The sequence below is a fragment of the Ixodes scapularis genome, unplaced genomic scaffold, assembly GCF_016920785.2.
Source record: "Ixodes scapularis isolate PalLabHiFi unplaced genomic scaffold, ASM1692078v2 PGA_scaffold2__306_contigs__length_199485367, whole genome shotgun sequence".
NCBI classification, from domain to species: domain Eukaryota; kingdom Metazoa; phylum Arthropoda; class Arachnida; order Ixodida; family Ixodidae; genus Ixodes; species Ixodes scapularis.
The window spans coordinates 134,788,658-134,807,706 of NW_024609857.1; the positions used below are offsets into that span (position 1 = coordinate 134,788,658).

Here is a 19,049-nt window from a genome sequence, read left to right on the forward strand (position 1 = left end):
AAAAGAAAATATTGCTGTGAACATATTTCGAATGCAATGTATCCTATACAAAAGGGTTAAAATGATTCATACGGGGGTGGGCACAGGATCGTTGGCCGCTCCCTGCTGGCGGTGCTCGTGAATGGTGGCGGCGGCGCTTTGTGAGCGATGAGGTGCGCAGTAGGGTGAGAGACTTGCCGCGGCTCTTGCTTTGTGATGCTGCCGGTGCGGGCGTTATGCGATCGCCAGTTATCCTTGGTATGGAACATGACATTAAGTGTTCGCATCGGTAGTCCACGAAAATGGATCGACAAACATCTCAGAAATGTAATAATATCTACAATGAAACTCTGGCGGGATTTTTATTTGTTTGTTTGCTTGCTTTGTTTTAGATCGGATTATTTTTTATCAAATAACAATTGCTATGGAGTAGCCGGCACTGTTATTAACAGTGCAAACATCTCCATTATTTTTATCCATTTATTTTTAACACAGAGAAAGAGAGACTGGTTGAAATTCCAAGAGCACTCTAAAAAGGTTGAAACGCCAGGTACGTGTTTTGAGACGGAGTTTAATTAAGCAATAAAGATTTAAGTGAGACCGGGCTCAACCGAGAAGGGCATAAATAAGAAAAGGTTAAAGCGCGAAGAGCGTTAGGCGATTGGTTTGAAATAAGGTGTTCAAATGAGAAAGGGTCGAAACGCGAAAGGTTAAAGCGCGAAGGGCGTTTTGGGAATGGGTTCAAACGAGAAGGGTTCAAATGAGAATGGGTTCAAATGAGAAATATAAATGAGAAAGTGGTGAAACGCGAAAAGTTAAAACGCGAAGGGCGTTTTGTGAATGGGTTCAAACGAGAAGAGTTCAAATCAAAATGGGTTGTTTCGAGATATGCCCTCGACCACAACCTTGTTGTGTTTGGGTCCCTCAATTTTTTAAGGGAACCCAAACGTTGGGGCTCGCTATTCTAAAACTTTTTATTTTCTCCGACCAAACAAAGACAACGAAAGGGCTCTAGCTTCCAGCGTACATCGGCGTTGCGCCGTGGCCAGATTTTCTTCGTCAGCTCTAATTTAAAGATGGCCTACAGACGCAGCAACACTGGTACGGAGTTTTCAAATGCGATTCACCGAAATCACCCGTCATGAACGAAGAAGATGCCAGATCCTTCACGAACGGTCAGCCGTTGGTGAAGCTTCGTGGCGCGTGCTGGTGTGCCCTGGTTCTTCGCCATAGGATATCGATCGAGGAGGCCAGTGAAGACAGCGGCCGTCTTGTAAACGCCAAATATCGGGAGGCCGGAGCTGGGTGGCCTTCTTTCGCGCTGACTGTATTCCATTCACCTTTAAACTGAGACTGCGGTGGAACCTACGTCCTCGTCGGACCAATCATACATATATCTTTTGCCACGTGATCACACTCCCGCTCATTCCCACGCAGAGGGAACTGGGTTAGGCGATGAAAGGGAGGCGGCTGATTGGTGCGGTGGGGACGTAGTTCCCACTGCAGTCTCAGCTTTGGGGTGAATGGAGTAAAGGGAAGCATGCCATAATGCAATGAAATTTTGTGAAGTCCAAAAACGGGTAGAGCAGAGCGACCGGCCGAAGGGAAAAGATCAGACGGTTTGAAAAGCCAAGTTTTACAGGACAGGCCGGTAAACTGAACGATCACGAGCGTTGGAACACTGTGGAGAACCTCAGGCGCCTATTTACTGCCGTGAAAGAACTGAAGGAACACGAGCGTTGGAACACTACAAATAACCTCAGAAGCTTATATACTGCCCTAAAAAAACTGAACGAGCACGAGCGCAAGAACGTCGTGAAAAACCGCAGAGGCTCTTTTTCTTCCCTGGAAAAACGGTCGAAGAAACGAGATGGGCCGACAGGCTCGGCCGACGCATCAAGACGGAGTAGCGGCCGACGCACCGAAATGGTGTGATTCTCTGATGAAGATGCGACGCAGATGCTTGGCGGCAGGAGACATTTAGGATGGGCCGGTACAGCGGCCCGGTTATGGGGTGCCTTGACAAGACGAGGCAGATGTGATCGACTTTTAGGTTTAGGTTTAATGAATCATAGAGCAGGACATAAAAAGTGAAGAACACGAACGGCGAAAAAGGCGAGAGTTCGGGCTCCAGCTGGCGCTTATAACAGCACAAAAAGTGGCCGTGACAACGCAAAACAATCTAGTAAAAGCCAATTACTACACTGCCACTGAACTGGAACCCGCTACTGAATTTGCAAGTTAACGGGCTACGTACATACAGCCGGGATACCACAACAATGACGGGTACAACCCAGAAATTCAACCAGTCGGAGATTGAGGAAAACAGTACGGGCAACACAGTCGCATACCTTTTAGCATGTTTACCCTGCCGACCCTCGGACTCAGTGTTCAATGGCTTAATACGATCAGATATACAACTAGTGATTTAAAAAAAAAAGCTGCACAATAAAATACGGCAAGAAGATATTTTTACCTCAATTCTGCAATTATTCACGTCAAGCCAAGTGCCAATCATTGTTGACAACCAGTGTTGCTGCTCCCGCTGACAAACTTTTTATTACACCAATTTACGCGAATTGCACAACAGACGTGATCTTGCCGAATCTTAAAGGATCACGAAAGCTAAAGAAGAAGATATGTTATAGTATTTATGTTGTTGTCTCAGTTACTAATATCATTCACGACTGCCTGCACGTAAATATTGGACTCGAAAGGGACCATTCACCTTCGTAACTTGCAGAAAAGTGGTCATTCCGGCGGACACTTTGCCCAAAGGCTAGGCACTCGCTTTTTGGGGTAGTAAAGGCCCCAAAAAGGTATTTTGAATACCCAGGGTAGTGATTTTTTCTTAGAGTGCAGTGTGGTTCGACAGGAGCTTTTCGCGACGCAGAAAAATTGCTAATGTTAAAATATTCTAGGTCGTCGTTTCAACTAATGCCTCTAGAGTGTGTGCTATCCTCTACTTTCAATATTGGCGTGTGTTCGGGGGATTATATTATTAATATGGACCCTCCCCCCCCCCCCTTCTCAGTACTGACAAGTCGTTCAGCAACGCTAACACTTGAGCTGCACGCCTAATAGCTGCGAAAGAAACCACGCAATACTAATATAACAAGGAAAAATAGACTAATAAATCTCAATAAATCTCGCACTTTTTCAAAGGCGACCGGACCAATAAACTGGTGTATTGCTTTTTCTGATCGTTTTGCTGATGCGGGGACCAGCATTGTGTAAGGTGCAAGACCGAGCGCGATTGAGAACGTCCAAAATGCCACTGCAACTGGCGAACATAGAGCAAATCATCTTTTGTGAAAGGCAGTCTCTGAAGAAAAATTACCTCGATTCGGAGTACATGAAGCATTAAAATACAACTTGTGAGCGCGGAGGTAATCGCGCCAAAAACTGAGTGTGCTGCGTACATTGAGTGTACAACGGCGACGCCCGTCGCGTCTCCAGTTGCTTTATCTGCGCCGCCAAACCAACTGAAGCCCGAAGGTTTCGCAATGCTGTTGCGACCGAGGAGTTCCCCCGCTGAAGACTAACGCCAGTGGCCACGAACCAGGCAGAGTCAAAGTTCACGTGCACTGAAGCTCTGCCTCCGTGCTTTTTTAGAGCGCGGCTCTTAGGCGCCCGTTTCCGGCTTGAGCGGCGTCGGCGTCAGCGTAACCGCGAGTCCCCCTCCCCCCCCCCCCCCCCCCCCCCCAAGGACCTCAGAGGACCTCGGGGGGCGTGGGGTTCCTTCGGGAGGACCTCGAGGAGGGGGGGGGTCACGTGGACCCCCCGCCCAAAATCACGTGACCCACCCCTCCCCAAGGTCACGTGACTCCCCCACCCCGAGGTCACCCCTTAGCGAAAACTAATACGTTTGAAATATACCACATTCTAATTTGAGTGTATTTGAAATACAGTTCATAATTTTAAGTACACGAAAAATATACCCAAAATATAAACTTCTTTTTTTTACTTAGTACTAAAATATACTTCTAAAAATCATTTTAAAATACCTTTACTTAAACTACATTTGAAGTTCCCTTCATGCGTTTTGAAATATGTAAATACTAAATTAATAGGCACAAAATACCTTTCACGTATATTTCTTGAAATATGTATTTAATTCATGCAAAATATACTCCAACCCTAAAAAAATGGAGCAATCAAAAATACGTGCAGAATACTCTTAAAATACCTGAAAATCGTAAATACTGTTGTGTTATACTCGAAGTACCTTTTGACTTCAATACTTTGGTAGTTTGACTTAAAATACCAAAGTATTGAAAAGCTCCCCTTCTAGAAGTTCACTTCAAGTAGATATGGAGTACACTGAAGCGCCTAAATACAACATTTGATTAGTTTGTCAACTGAATTGCGGAGCATATCGCACTGATAAATCAGCCCAGTTCATGTTATTGTTTCCTTTTTTCTATCAAGAACACACCTGATCAGTTCCTTGCACACCAATCACAAACGGGGTTCGGGGAATACAACTACAATATTTGCTGATGCTGGAAGGCTTCAGCAGGTGCTGTGACCAGATACGTTTGGAGTGGTTTTGTTAGCACAATGTTAGTTCACTGAACGTGTATACTCACCATTGTACGTGATGTGAATAGTGACTTTAATATAGTGATATTAACTACCATATTAAATAGTCAACTACTAAAATGGAAATGCAAAACAACTACTGTAAAATATTTATTTTTCGCGGGCTCAATATTTCGCGATTTAGGTCAAAGTGGGAGTTTTGGAATAATTCGCAAATTCTAATTTTCGCGACGCGCTGGGATCGCAATATAGGTTTTAATATTTTTGCATTTTGCCGGAATTGTTCACGGGACCTATGTTTCGGAATTGTAGGCGATTCGCGAACTTTGCGAGAATTAGGTCCTCACGAAAATAAAGCCGTTTACAGTATTTTAATGTGAAGATACTGCCTTGATTCGCTTCGTCCTGAGTGGTGCTACGCAGAGAAGCAATAACATGTATTTTATGAGCCGTTTGTGTGGAGATTGTTTTAAGGACTGCGCCGAATTGTTATTAGTTGTACCAATGCCTTTTACTAAGAGATATCGTCCACAAACTTCAAAACACTGTTTCCCCTTTGACAGACTCCCGAGGAGAAGATCGAATACTTGGAACCTTAATAAGCGCAGAGGTGGTCACCGAAAAAATGATTACCTTCAATATGTAGGCTATATAAGGATCTAGAGCAGTCAACGGGACTGTGAATGGGCTGTTCAGTGCGTCATGGTGTTTGTGTTTGTGTTCGTTTCTAATGTACCTATGTGAGATGTATCTAGTAGTGCCTTCAAATACCACAAGGACACCATTTGCTGACAAAATCGAAAATAAAAAAAAAAATTGTGTAACCGGTTTTTAATGCACAAATGGCATCTTGAGTGTGAAGGGGTAATATTTTTGGTATATCTAAAATATTTTTTGATTCATATTTATAATGTATTTTGAACACATTACGCGCGTATTTCGAATGCGGCCAAAATAATACAGAATAAATACAAAATGAATATTCGTACTAAATATATTTCAACTACGTTTGAAGTACGGCCTCTTTTTGCTAAGGGACGTGACACCCCCCCCAGGTCACGGGACCACCCGAGGTCACGTGACCCTTCCCCCCCCCCCCAAGGTCAACGTGAACCCCCCCTCAGTGCCCCTCCCTCCTACTCCTCAAGATCTACGCTCTAATTCGGCGTTACAGGGCTTTCACTTTTTTGGCATACATGCATAAACACACAAATACCCAGATGTCATCACTGACGCGCCGACACTAATTCTGCCACTGCGTATTCCAAAAAGAGTCTAGCTGACCTGTCGCGGTAGCCACCTTAATGCGCTCATAGTGGTGGAATTTCCAAATCTCCTTCATGGGGAAGCGTTAACGAACCGTCATATTTAGGTCGTTGTTACGTTTTTCGACGTAGGGAAAGAAGCGCATGGAGTTAGGCTAAAGACTGCTCGAGTCTCGTTTATTAGAACCGCAGAGAATAAAGGCACGACGCTTCGCGAACAAGGGTACGGTGTTGCAGCGGAGCCAAGGGGGATGAGTACGTTTGCTCCGCGGTAGAAGTGAGCTAAAATATCTTACTAGCTCCTGACAGTGGCAGCGACCGCGAGCCACGTATATGCGTGACAAACGTTACCTCCTCGCCTCCTCGGCTTCGCCGTACCCTTGTCCCGAGGCGTTGTTCTTTTATTCTATAGTGTTAATAAACGATACATGCGAAGTCCAAGCGCGATCAAGGAACGTAAACTTCCATGAATGCCCGTAAACAAGCAGAAAGATAAAATCTGTAAAAATCTTTTTTATTACAGCAAACATAAATTTATTATTTATGTAAAAAAAAGTCTTGTCTAACTACCCCCCCCCCCCCCATTCAAGAAAAAAAAAAACAAAAAAAAAACGATATTAGCAGTGGGGTGAAGCGAAAAACGCCGCAGTCAAGACACTCCGCAAACGCCAGTTTTGACCGCTTAGAACTTTTGCACCAAACAAATGGTTCAACATGTCTTTGTAAGTTCTTTTTGCCGAGCCTAGGGAGGCTTCTACCCTAATGTTTTAAAAATCGAAACTGTTTTTTTTTATTATCAGTATTGTTTAATGTGTTTTTTCAAAACATATTTTTTCTATGTTGATAGTTTCATGGGGAGTTCAAATTTTGCAGGACTAATTTAGATGCCCTGGCCTACATTATGTGTAGTTTTCAAACTCGTTAATGCCATAGCTATTGGGGTAGAAGGCCTGAAAATTAGTGTATTTGCTTCACCTGGACGAAAGTTATGAATTGTTTATATATTTTAATTCATTAAGCACACAATACTTCCAGGCAGTTGTCTTAAACTTTGGCGTGTCATGTAACAGGAAACATTTTTTGGCGTACTACTCTTTGCCTGCCACACACAGGACCGCAAATTTCTCAAATAATGCACTCCGCGGTAGAACCCTGGCCGTAGCGCAATCATTAAAAAAAATCGTAGTGAAAACGCGTTTTCGAGACAAAAATGGCCGCTTCGTACGATTCATCTGTGTGTAAATCACATAAAAAAAATATAGAGTACACCTGTAGGTTCGATCTCTCGAGGATGTGGGGTTCTTTACGGAGATCCCTCTACTAATAATCCCGCCCGATCGGTATGCGCTCCGCTTGTCACCCAGGGAGTTACACACTGCAACGAGAAGACAGCGAATGGGTTTACTGTACCTCTCGGTTGCACGTCGTCGAGAGCCGGTAGTCCGGGCCTGCCGGCCCTTGTTGTCGCCCGTCGATCAGAGATCACAGTCGGGGTCCGTGTCCAGGCCTGCGGATCGCCTTTCCCACGCTAGCGCTGCGTAGGCTGGCTGTCCCGGGCTATCAATGCCCGATGTCTCGCTGCGGAACCACCCCGGGATCGTCATAGCCCAGGTCATATGGCCCCGGCTGGCCGTTTCCACCGGTCTATCTCCAGACCTCGCTGGTGGACTGCTCCGGGGTTCGTTATGAGCCAGGCCAGGCAGCTTGGCTTCAACGTTCCTTGCCCAGCTACCAGCCTCGCTCAGCTCGCACTGTCTCGCGCCAGCTCGTGACTTCTCCGCCGACAGCCTGTCACGTGCCCTCTGCCTCGTCCTTCACCCTCGGCTCCCACAAGGTCGAACCTACAGGTTCGACCTCGAGAGATCGAACCTACAGGTCAAAGTCGGGGGGACGGTATGTACCGACGCCAAGGTCGGCGTGGTATGTACCGCGCCAAGGTCGGCACGGTATGTACCGACGCCAAGGTCGGCGTGTAAAATACAAAGTTGAGAACTATTTCACCGAGTGGATAGGATAGTCATTGGTAGAGCCTGTGAAGGATGCATATGGCCCTCGGCCTTTGGCCGATGCGCTGCTTCCGGCGAAAAGCATGTTCGTTAAGGCCTTTTCGAAAGGTGTCTCCTCCTAAACCCTAGAGCTACGCTGCAGCCTTTGAAATAGTCTTTATTGGGATTTGATATGGACTCACGTTCGCATGAATCCCGTGTAGCGTCCGCTAGCTGGTCACAGTTGCTGTGACGTCAGGATAGAAAATGCTTTATTATTTTTAATAAATTCAAAATTTAATAGTTTAATTGGAAAGCGTCGGCTCTGTGGCGCAAGTCGTATCCATTCGTCCAATTCGACATAAAAGACAAGGCCTACGCATTAGGTCATCACTAGTAGATCCCTGAGCCGTCCCAGGCGGTAAACACGCGGATGTGTAGGGGAGAGTACGGCGCAAAGCGGAAGACGCCTGTGTCTTGGCATTGCCGCGTGCTAGTGTCGGGCACGTTCTGAGGCGCTGAAAGACGCTCTGACGGCATCGCTGACCGCTCTCCCCGTTCGTCGCAAGTAGAACAGTCAGGTGCGTGCTCGTAAGAACGAATTCAAGAGACTACGCCGTCAAGACCAAACGCTGCGCGAACGCGACACCCATGCCCCATGATTCGGCCTTGACACGTTGCAGCTATCGCTGTTACTGTATCCTGCGGACTTGTACAGGACTGCTCATTTTGCCTGCTGCAGTTTTTAAAGGTCACCGCTGACGTATCTTTCATTCGATGTGCACCAACAGGGGGAACCCTGGTAAGCAAAGATTGACGAACCATTGTGTCATGAAACTTCGATGCGGGGGAGAAAAATGGCTGAGTAACCCCACGAGACATACTCGGCCGTGTTGCTGCGGCGCTGCAGCGCCTCTGATACCGCTTCAGCGGAGCGCGACATTGCAATTCTGTTCACTATGGTGACAGTAGTGTTATATGATACACGATGGAACAGGAAATAAACAAGGGGGCTGACCCCACCCCCTTGTTTATTAAGGGGGAGCGGCCAGCCCCGACCAATCACAGAGCCGCAGGGCGGGGCCTCTTCCCTCTCTCCCATCCCAGGACCAATGACAGGGCATGGGCGTTGGCTAGTGACCAATCGGAGCTCACCCGGGTCCTGCCCCCGAGGTACGCGTGTGACCTCAAACCACAAGCGTGGTTGACCAGGTGTTGACAGCTGTGGTCGTCATCTGATAACAACCACCTCAGACCGCAAACCTCAAACCACAAGCGTGGTTGACCAGATGTTGACAGCTGTCTGATATCAACCACGTGGTGTCACAGGGTTTCGTTAGACAGAGGGCGATATAGGATTTGAATTGCGGAACGTCTCACGTGTGATGTCACAGGGTTCGAGCTGCGTCCGACAGAGGGCGCTCACGTGATGTCGCACAGGGTTCGAGCTGCGTCCGAAAGAGGGCGCTCACGTGATGTCACACAAGGTTCGTGCTGTATCCAACAGAGGGCGCTGCGCTGCGGTCGCGATGGTCACGTGACATTATTTGTAGCGGTAAATGCATTTTAATCGCTAAAAAAGGCTCCGCGGCCGGTTGGGAATCGACCTCGCTACCTTCTGCTCAGAAGTCCAAACGGTAGCCTTCTGCTCAGACGGTAGAGTCAAACGGCTACCTTCTGCTCAAACGGTAGAGTCAGAAGACTCTACCGTCTGAGCTACGAGCACAATGCTTCTTGGACGGCTTAAATCGTCCTAGTATTTCGTACGTCGAGCGCGCAATTCAGATCACGTGTTAGAGCTGTCGCAACGCTTGGAGTTTGTAACGGAATTGCTGAGTCATTCACCGGAGGGCTCTATGAGGATGACGGAAGAGTTCAGAATTATTGAGTCATCTGTCAGGCGGGAAAATGCACTATCATGGTGACGACACGGATATGTCGCCGAGTGAAAGAAATGCATTGTCGCGTGTTTTCCAGTGGGTCATGTGACCAACGTCACCTGATATTTGAATTGCTGCGCAGTTGACACCTCGGTTGATAGATCGCGGGTGTCTTTTGTTGCTAAGCGTCTTTGTTGTTAGGGCATGAGTGACATCTTGCGTCGTGGGTCTGACCTTGCGCCATCTGTTGCTGAAAAGTTGAATTGCTCGTGTTGCTAAGGCGTGCTCATCCGTATTTTCGCGCGCGCGCAATTCAAGTCCGGGCTTTGTGCGTGTGAGTTGCCGATTCCGTTTGTAGATGGCGCGCACCTGAATCCCTTGGCAGGCGTGAACGTTTACCACTATCACGCGACATTTTCTCGCTAATTTTAACGCCAGCTTGTTAGATGGAGTCAAATCTATCGCGCTCACGTCATCTCTCGCTAATTTTATCGTCATCTGCAGCTGCTGAACGGAGCGTTAACGCGTTAAAGACGAGACAGATATGATGTTTCATGTTTTTTTTTTATTATTATCATTCGTTCTAAAAACACACACACTTATAAGTACAGATACGGCTTTTAAAATCACTCTACGCGACAAAGAAACCACTGGAAACACTTTACACAAAAATGTACAACACAAACTGTATCAAGACATATCCGAGGAAAAAAACAAGTTGTGGAATAACATAACAACGCGCGCGATACAAGCCAAAAAATATGTTTACAAGGTCAGGGCGTGAGAGGAGAAGAGAGATAGGATCCGACTTTCGTACATTAGCGAATTATACAAAAATGTACACAAGAAGTTTCAAGACACACCGATGGGAAACGCGAGCGACTGCGTCACAGTCCAAAATATTTACAAGGCGTGTGAGGAGGAGTCAGATCGCTCGCTTCCGAAAACGCTCTTATGACCAAAAGGAAGCGTCGTATTCCCGTCGCTGCAAATGTATCGCTTGTTGTCGAACGAATTCAGAGCAATCTCTTCGACCGTGATGCTTTTGTTCTCGTTAAGTTTTCGAGCAATCAAGTGCTGCGTCACTCTGTGCAAAGTTTTCGTCTCTAGAGCGTGCTTGTACAGCTCGTAGGTCAACTTGCGAGACTCAGATTTCTTTACTCCCTCGGCTTTTACGCAAGACGTGTTGCTGCTTGTTTTGAAGCTGTATAGCTTTGGTTTCAAGCAACAAAAACCCACCAAGTGAGTAGTCGGATATTCTTTTTGTAACACGCCGAGCTTCATTTTGTTTTCGGTTGAAAAGAGTTTGTGACTCTCTGGATATCCAGATGTATCCAAGCATACGTCTCGGAGTTGGAGCAGTTTGTCGTCTACGTCTCATCCCTGAAGGTGTAGGAAGAAGGAATCCGTGTCGCAGTAAAGAGCCCTCGCTGAGGGGATCGCACGACAAAGTTGATTATAAAAGAAGTCGTACATTACTATTTTTGATATCTCAAGAATCGAGAACCCTGCGTAGAGTGGTCGCTTGAGTTTGATCACTTTCGGAGCGAACTGGAGAATTACGACCTGCGACCTAAGTGCTCGAAACTGCGTCAGGTTCGGTTTCTGAAGCATTTTCAGTATGTCGTCCTCTTTAACGCACAGTTTAATGTGCCCATATTTACGTGCATTCTGGATCGTCTTGCCATATATGCTGTTCATGAACAGTTTGGAAAGATTCTTCTGGAAGGAGTTGGTTGCTTGCTGTCTCAGCTGGTGGTTAAAATCAATAAACTCCTTCAAGAACGCTCGCTGCGAAAATTTGAGGACTCGGTGAATTTTGGTGACCTCTAGTCCTAACTGGATGGAGAGTTTCAAAATCCGGTAGTGCAAAACGTATTTCGTTTTGTCGTGAAGTTAGAGCAACAGCTTCGTAGTGGATTCCTCTTTGGGCATTTCAAACTTGTCAATGAGACTTTTTTGATAGTCGGACAACCAATCGTAGGGAACGATTTGCTTCACCGGGGCCAAGGGAAAGTCAGAATGAGTATCGTGCAAGTCGTGAGGATAGCTGAGGTCTACTTCCAGAATGTAGCCCGTCGGAGCGTCATCTGGAACGTCATCAATGTTCAGGCAGACAATCTCGTCTTTCGTCATCCACTCAAAGTCCGACACTGGCAGGGCTTCTCTCATTGTCGTCGCATAAAGTCCGTTTACGTCCAAGTCCAAAATCTGAGACGGTTCGTGCTGCGGGTTAAACTTATCCGTTCCCGGAACATTTGCGACAGCATGGCGGAATGTGCATTGGGTAATCCCTCCGCGAATACCCTGTTCTATCATGAGATAGGTGTCAGGATCTTCAATTAGCTGCAGTCTTACTTTCGACTGTTTCAGCGCACACGACAAGCGTAGGGACGGTAACGATACGAAATGTAGAGCCTCAATTTCGTACGTCTCCAGCGTCCACCGTCTAAAGTTTTGGAAAACGTCGGCCAGTAGGAGGCAGTCCGTCTTTAAGTACAGGTCGCTGTATTCTCCGAGGTTTTTCAAACCAAAGGTATCGAAAACGACCTGTGCATGTTCGTAGTCCTCTTCACACACCCCACTCCCAGTCAACTTGTTAAAAAAGGCCTCTCGTGGCGGGAGACTTTGACCCTCGTAACTCTCAAAGCTTGTAATGAAATTATAACAAAACACTCCTTTCCGGGCAAGGAGGTCGACGTGCTCGGGAAAGGACTGCCGAAGGCAACACAAATACTCTGTTCCCTTAGAGTGGAGATTTTGCACGAGCGTCTCCAGGCTTGCATTAAGAAATGCGAGACTGTCAATGAAGCGAAGGTTGCCTATCTCTAACAATTAAAAATTCTGGCACGAACTTCCGAGTACGTTAATATCCTTGGACTCGAACAAATTAAGCTTACCTAGAAAGAAACTGAGGTCGTATGAATGGTTGTGCGCTATGAGTGGAACGGTATGTTTGTTGATTCGATGGTTTAGGTTACACTGGGAGCAAAGCACCCGCCTATACTCTCCCGCCATGGGGTCGTGGTCGCGAGTTTTCATTTTCTTGCTAAAGCTTTCGTTGCAAATGCCACAGCGGGAAGAGTCCGCGTGGGAAGCCTCGTTTTCTTGAGTCATTTCAAGAGGCACTTCACTCGACCTAATCAATCGGGGTATTTCCTTCGCTAGAAAGTTGAGAATCAAAATGAATCTTTCTACGCAGTCGGGTCCGCGATAGAGGTATTCCTCAACAATGGACGAATCTTTTGAGCGGATGACGAGAAGACAGAAAGAGCTAGAGACGTGATTCTCATAAACATTGCCCGTCGACTGAGTCGGTTCCAGAATCGCTTCAAAGTCGCAAACGCAATAAAAGGGGAACTCTTCCATGACATGCGTGCTCCGAAAGTATAGTTCGTCACCCTTGTTTGGGAAGACGGTTTTGCCCGGCTTCTTGTCCCTGCACATTGAGAGATGGTCAGATAGGGTTTCTTGCCTCTGAAACCCGGTAAGACACCTCTTACAACGAAAGCGTAGGCTTTTGGCATTTGAAAAAAGTCTCGCAAAGTTTGTAATGCCCACAAAATGATTCTCAACAAGGAGAAGATCGACATGCTGCTCCAACTCGTCATCAACTACCTTCAGTGAGTAAACAAAGTTTTTCTCGCTGTCATAACCAAACACATTCACTGAGACACAATTATTTCGCTCAAAGGCCCCCACGTCCTGTGGAAAGGTTACGGGGAAGGTTTTCGGAAACACATATATGCACATATGTTCACGATACGAGGACGCTCTTCCTCTGTAAGCCCTGTTCGCAGGATGCAAAACGGCGAGCACCGCAAACACAAAGCACATATCCAGTTCAGATTCGTGAAGACACTCAGTGACACTGACGAGGCATTGCTTTGAGGCAAGTTGCTTCGGCAGAGAAAAATGTCCGCAACCAACGGTCGGGGGAAGGAATCGTCCCAAACTAAGAGTACAAACTTTGATCCCAACAAGAAAGAATCCCGAGCCTTGTTCCTGATAATGCTCTAACCGGTCAGCTATTTCAGTGGAGACTCGCTGAATCGAACTATTGATATTACCGTCCACAAATGCGGTTTGGATCTGACTATGAAAAAAGTGTACAGTCACATCAATGTCGTCGTCAGAAAGGAGACGTCCGAGCTCGACGGTGAGTGTCACAAAAAAACGCAGAGGCAGACCAGAATGTCTGAGCACGTTTGACATGTGCTCTGCACGATGCCTAAAAAAGGTTGCCACGTCGTACGCCTCTGTGTCTCTTTCGTGCAAGTGTAACTCGTATTGAGCCACGTAATTACGAAGAGCGCACACTCTTTCGTAAAACGGAATGCATGGCGAGGGAGTCACATTGTGAACCAAGGCTAAGTGAACTTTTAGCGAGTCTGCACTGGAATAATATTGTCGGTCATCGCGAGAGCACAGATGACAGGTAACCATGATGGGGCTGAGATGGCTAGACGATATTCGTAGATATCCGACGATTAGGTGACGAGGGGGCTCGATGATTCGGGTCGTCTAGGTGACCTTTTCAGAGATACCGAAAAAAAAAAATCCTATAAGCGATTAGAACGCTATGCTTTTAGACTGCTCACCTTGATGTGCAAGAAGGGTGTGGTGGAGGACCGAGGTGATTTTTCTCCCTCTCGAGGACCAAATGCTGAAACAAAATGTCTTATTAGCAAGGAAAACGCGAGGCTTTTAGTCTGCTCACCCTGTAGCGCGAAGATCAGGAGAAAAACGATGCGTGAGTCGGGTAGTTCGAGTGCGAAGCGGTTTTATAGAGTCACAAAGCTGGAGTACGCTCAGGGAATCATATGCCGTGCAATCGCAGTAAACGGTGAAGTCGCAATGTTTAACGCAGATTTTCCTCTAAGCAATTGCTGATAGGATGTGCAGGTCCGACGACGACACTGCCATTAAGCAACTAAAACGAGACAGTGGCTTAAAAGAAGCAAAAACCCATCAAACCGCTTCAAGGTCACTCTCCGAGATAGACCGCGTGCCTCTCGCAACATTTTTTTTTTCTTCCTGTTGTGTCTACCGCAGACGCGCGCAGACACAACAGGAAGACAGCGAGGCCTCCCACGCGGACTCTTCCCGCTGTGGTATTTGCAACGAAAGCTTTAGCAAGAAAATGAAAACTCGCGACCACGACCACTTGACGGGAGACTATACACTCCGTGCGACGCGACTGGCGCGCCGCCGCGCGGCCGTTACCGAAGGTAGGCAGTGAGAATCCCAGAAAAAACGAAACCGAAACCACGCCACGTACGTTGGTACGCATTGAAGTCGGAGCGGTGCGGTTGCGCTGGGTTCACAGCATGAAGTGCTGCCGGTGCTGCGTCGTTAAGTACTTCAATAGTTATGCGCTGTATCTCGTGGGAATATAGTTCCACAGTTTTTCACCTCGCCGATGTTTTGTGGGACAGCGACAACGATGGACCAGTGCCGTACGACCCGAGAAATGCGGTCTCCCGATCATGTCTGCCACTGTGTCGGCAGGGCTGACATTATCTACACCGCCGCTTTGCGCACTGCGTTTGTTTTCGTACCAGTAACGCCTACATGTGTTAGCCCCGATGGGACGAACTGAAATGCCATCCTCACTCGCGGGCATGCATGCCAATTTCGTTAAATGAATGCCCTCCAAAGAAGTTTCGTCCCCATCGTACGTGTCGATGATATTTCCGGACAAGTATGGCACGCAATCTGTACTTCACGAAAAAAGATTCGAACGGTAAAAAAAAGGTGACAAATATGAATCTAAGGAAAACTACAATGAAACTCGGAATCATTGGAGAATCGACGTTTGAGTACGGAAGTTTATGTGGTGTTTTTGATCAGCCTTCTTTTGCATGTGGAAACGCTGACACACCGAGTTTTGTAGCCAACGATTTTTTTCGGCTTTAGAGCCACCTATCACACAGTAGTTCGAACTGGAAGTACCGTCCACTGGTCCCTTCCTACCTGTAAAGTGTGCACTTCCCACGATGAGTGGTATTATCTTGACAGCCTTTGACGGTCAAAACTGGTTCCCCTTTAGTTACGCCGCCTAAACTAAATTTCCACTTGGTTTCGCTATGCCACCTCTTTTTGGTATAATAAGTGTTGTGTCAAGTTACGGTCATGTCAAAGTACCTGTGTGCCGAAAGTCAGCACCTCGCGCAACAGGTTATTACACAACAGCTGACCGCAAAAGCCTTGGACGGCCAAACCATGTGTTGGCCAACAACTTTGTTTTCTCGGCTTTAGAAGCACCTTTCGTAAAGTTGTTTCAATTGGGAGTACAGTCCCACTAGTCCCTTCCTACCTGTAAAATCTCCACCTCCCACGACGAGTGGTATTCTCTTGACAGCCCTTTCATGGTCAAAACCGGTTACCATTGAGTTACGCTGCCCAAACCAAATTTCCACCTAATTTCGCTATGCCACCTTTTTTTGGTGTAATAAGTGCTGTATCACGTTACTGTCAAGTCCAACCACCTGTGTGCCCAAATCTGCACTTCGCACAGCCCGGTTATAACACAACATTTTGGGTCCAATATTGCTTTATTTCGTTATTCGTTATAGGAACATAACTTTCACACCTGCTGTCTTAATGAAAATTGGCACACTTCGTGCACAAACCTAGTGAACATCTCACTCGTTTCCAAATAGCATCGTTCCAGCAGTCCCGTTTACAGCGACGAGCGAAACAAATTTATCACTCGGAGCATTTATGGTGGCGGCCGTCTTGCTTTTCGGAAAATTGCTCCAACCCCTTTTTGGGCCGCAACTAAAAAAATTACCCCTAATAACGACTCAAACTCGTTATATAAGAAGTGGAGAACAGCTAGATGCCCTTCTTAGGTCTGCCCCAGCACTCATGCAACGTCACTCTCAACGTATTGGCTCAAAAAGCAAAAGTTCCGTCCGCGCGCGCTTCCGCCGCCACAGCTTGGCATGCGAAAAGGCGCCGCAGGCTGCTGAACGCGCCTCACTGTCGAACGCCAGCTCCCCCGCTAGCGGCGCTACGCGCGTTTTTCGAAGCGCCCCCTATAGTTCCCGCACGGAGCGTACAGGCGAGCGCTTTGCTCCCAGTGTAACCTAAACCATCGAATCAACAAACATACCGTTCCACTCATAGCGCACAACCATTCATACGACCTCAGTTTCTTTCTAGGTAAGCTTAATTTGTTCGAGTCCAAGGATATTAACGTACTCGGAAGCTCGTGCCAGAATTTTAAATTGTTAGAGATAGGCAACCTTCGCTTTATTGACAGTCTCACATTTCTTAATGCATGCCTGGAGACGCTCGTGCAAAATCTCCACTCTAAGGGAACAGAGTATTTTTGTTGCCTTCGGCAGTCCTTTCCCGAGCACGTCGACCTCCTTGCCCGGAAAGGAGTGTTTTGTTATAATTTCATTACAAGCTTTGAGAGTTACGAGGGTCAAAGTCTCCCGCCACGAGAGGCCTTTTTTAACAGGTTGACTGGGAGTGGGGTGTGTGAAGAGGACTACGAACATGCACAGGTCGTTTTCGATACCTTTGGTTTGAAGAACCTCGGAGAATACAGCGACCTGTACCTAAAGACGGACTGCCTCCTACTGGCCAACGTTTTCCAAAACTTTAGACGGTGGACGCTGGAGACGTACGAAATTGAGGCTCTACATTTCGTATCGTTACCGTCCCTACGCTTGTCGTGTGCGCTGAAACAGTCGAAAGTAAGACTGCAGCTAATTGACGATCCTGACACCTATCTCATGATAGAACAGTTTATTCGCGGAGGGATTACCCAATGCACAACCCGCCATGCTGTCGCAAATGTTCCGGGAACGGATACGTTTAACCCGCAGCACGAACCGTCTCAGATTTTGGACTTGGACGTAAACGGACTGTATGCGACGACAATGAGAGAAGCCCTGCCAGTGTCGCACTTTGAGTGGATGACGAAAGACGAGATTGTCTGCCTGAACATTGATGACGTTCCAGATGACGCTCCAACGGGCTACATTCTGGAGGTAGACCTCAGATATCCTCACGACTTGCACGATACTCATTCTGACCTTCCCTTGGCCCCGGTGAAGCAAAGCGTTCCCTACGATTGGTTGTCCGACTATCAAAAAAGTCTCATTGACAAGTTTGAAATGCCCAAAGAGGAATCCACTACGAAGCTGTTGCTCGCACTTCACGACAAAACGAAATACGCTTTGCACTACCGGATTTTGAAACAGTACATCCAGTTAGGACTAGAGGTCACCAAAGTTCACCGAGTCCTCAAATTCTCGCAGCGAGCGTTCTTGAAGGAGTTTATTGATTTTAACCACCAGCTGAGACAGCAAGCAACCAACTCCTTCAAGAAGAATCTTTCCAAACTGTTCATGAACAGCATATATGGCAAGACGATCGAGAATGCACGTAAACATGGACACATTAAAATGTGCGTTAAAGAGGACGACATACTGAAAATGCTTCAGAAACCAAACCTGACGCAGTTTTGAGCACTTAGGTCGCAGGTCGTAATTTTCCAGTTCGCTCCGAAAGTGATCAAACTCAAGCAACCACTCTACGCAAGGTTCTCGATTCTTGAGATATCAAAAATAGTAATGTACGACTTCTTTTATAATCAACTTCGTCGTGCGATCCCCTCAGCGAGGGCTCTTTACTGCGACACGGATTCCTTCTTCCTACACCTTCAGGGATCAGACGTAGATGACAAACAACTCCAACTCCGAGAGGTATGCTTGGATACATCTGTATATCCAGAGAGTCACAAACTCTTTTCAACCGAAAACAAAATGAAGCTCGGCGTGTTAAAAAACGAATATCCGACTACTCACTTGGTGGGTTTTTGTTGCTTGAAACCACAGCTATACAGCTTCAAAGCAACCAGCAACACGTGTTGCGTAAGAGCCAAGGGAGTAAAGAAATCTGAGTCTCGCAAGTTGACCTACGAGCTGTACAAGCACGCTCTAGAGACGAGAACTTTGCACAGAGTGACGCAGCACTTGATTGCTCGAAAACTTAACGAGAACAAAAGCATCGCGGTCGAAAAGATTGCTCTGAATCCGTTCGACAACAAGCGATACATTTGCAGCGACGGTATTACGACGCTTCCTTTTGGTCATAATAGCGTTTTCGGAAGCGAGCGATCTGACTCCTCCTCACACGCCTTGTAAATATTTTGGACTGTGGCGCAGTCGCTCGCGTTTCCCATCGGTGTGTCTCGAAACTTTTTGTGTACATTTTTGTATAATTCGCTAGTGTACGAAAGTCGGATCCTATCTCTCTTCTCCTCTCACGCCCTGACCTTGTAAACATATTTTTTGGCTTGTATCGCGCGCGTTGTTATGTTATTCCACTACTTGTTTTTTTCCTCGGATATGTCTTGATACTGCTTGTGTTGT

General features: G+C 46.9%; 2 pseudogenes; one reads left to right on the plus strand and one right to left on the minus strand.

Moving 5' to 3' along the window:
- Nucleotides 1-11,031: 11,031 nt before the first annotated feature.
- LOC120850053 lies at nt 11,032-11,865 on the minus strand (annotated as a pseudogene).
- A 5,648-nt stretch (nt 11,866-17,513) lies between these two features.
- On the plus strand, nt 17,514-18,821 carry LOC115308581 (annotated as a pseudogene).
- Nucleotides 18,822-19,049: the final 228 nt, after the last annotated feature.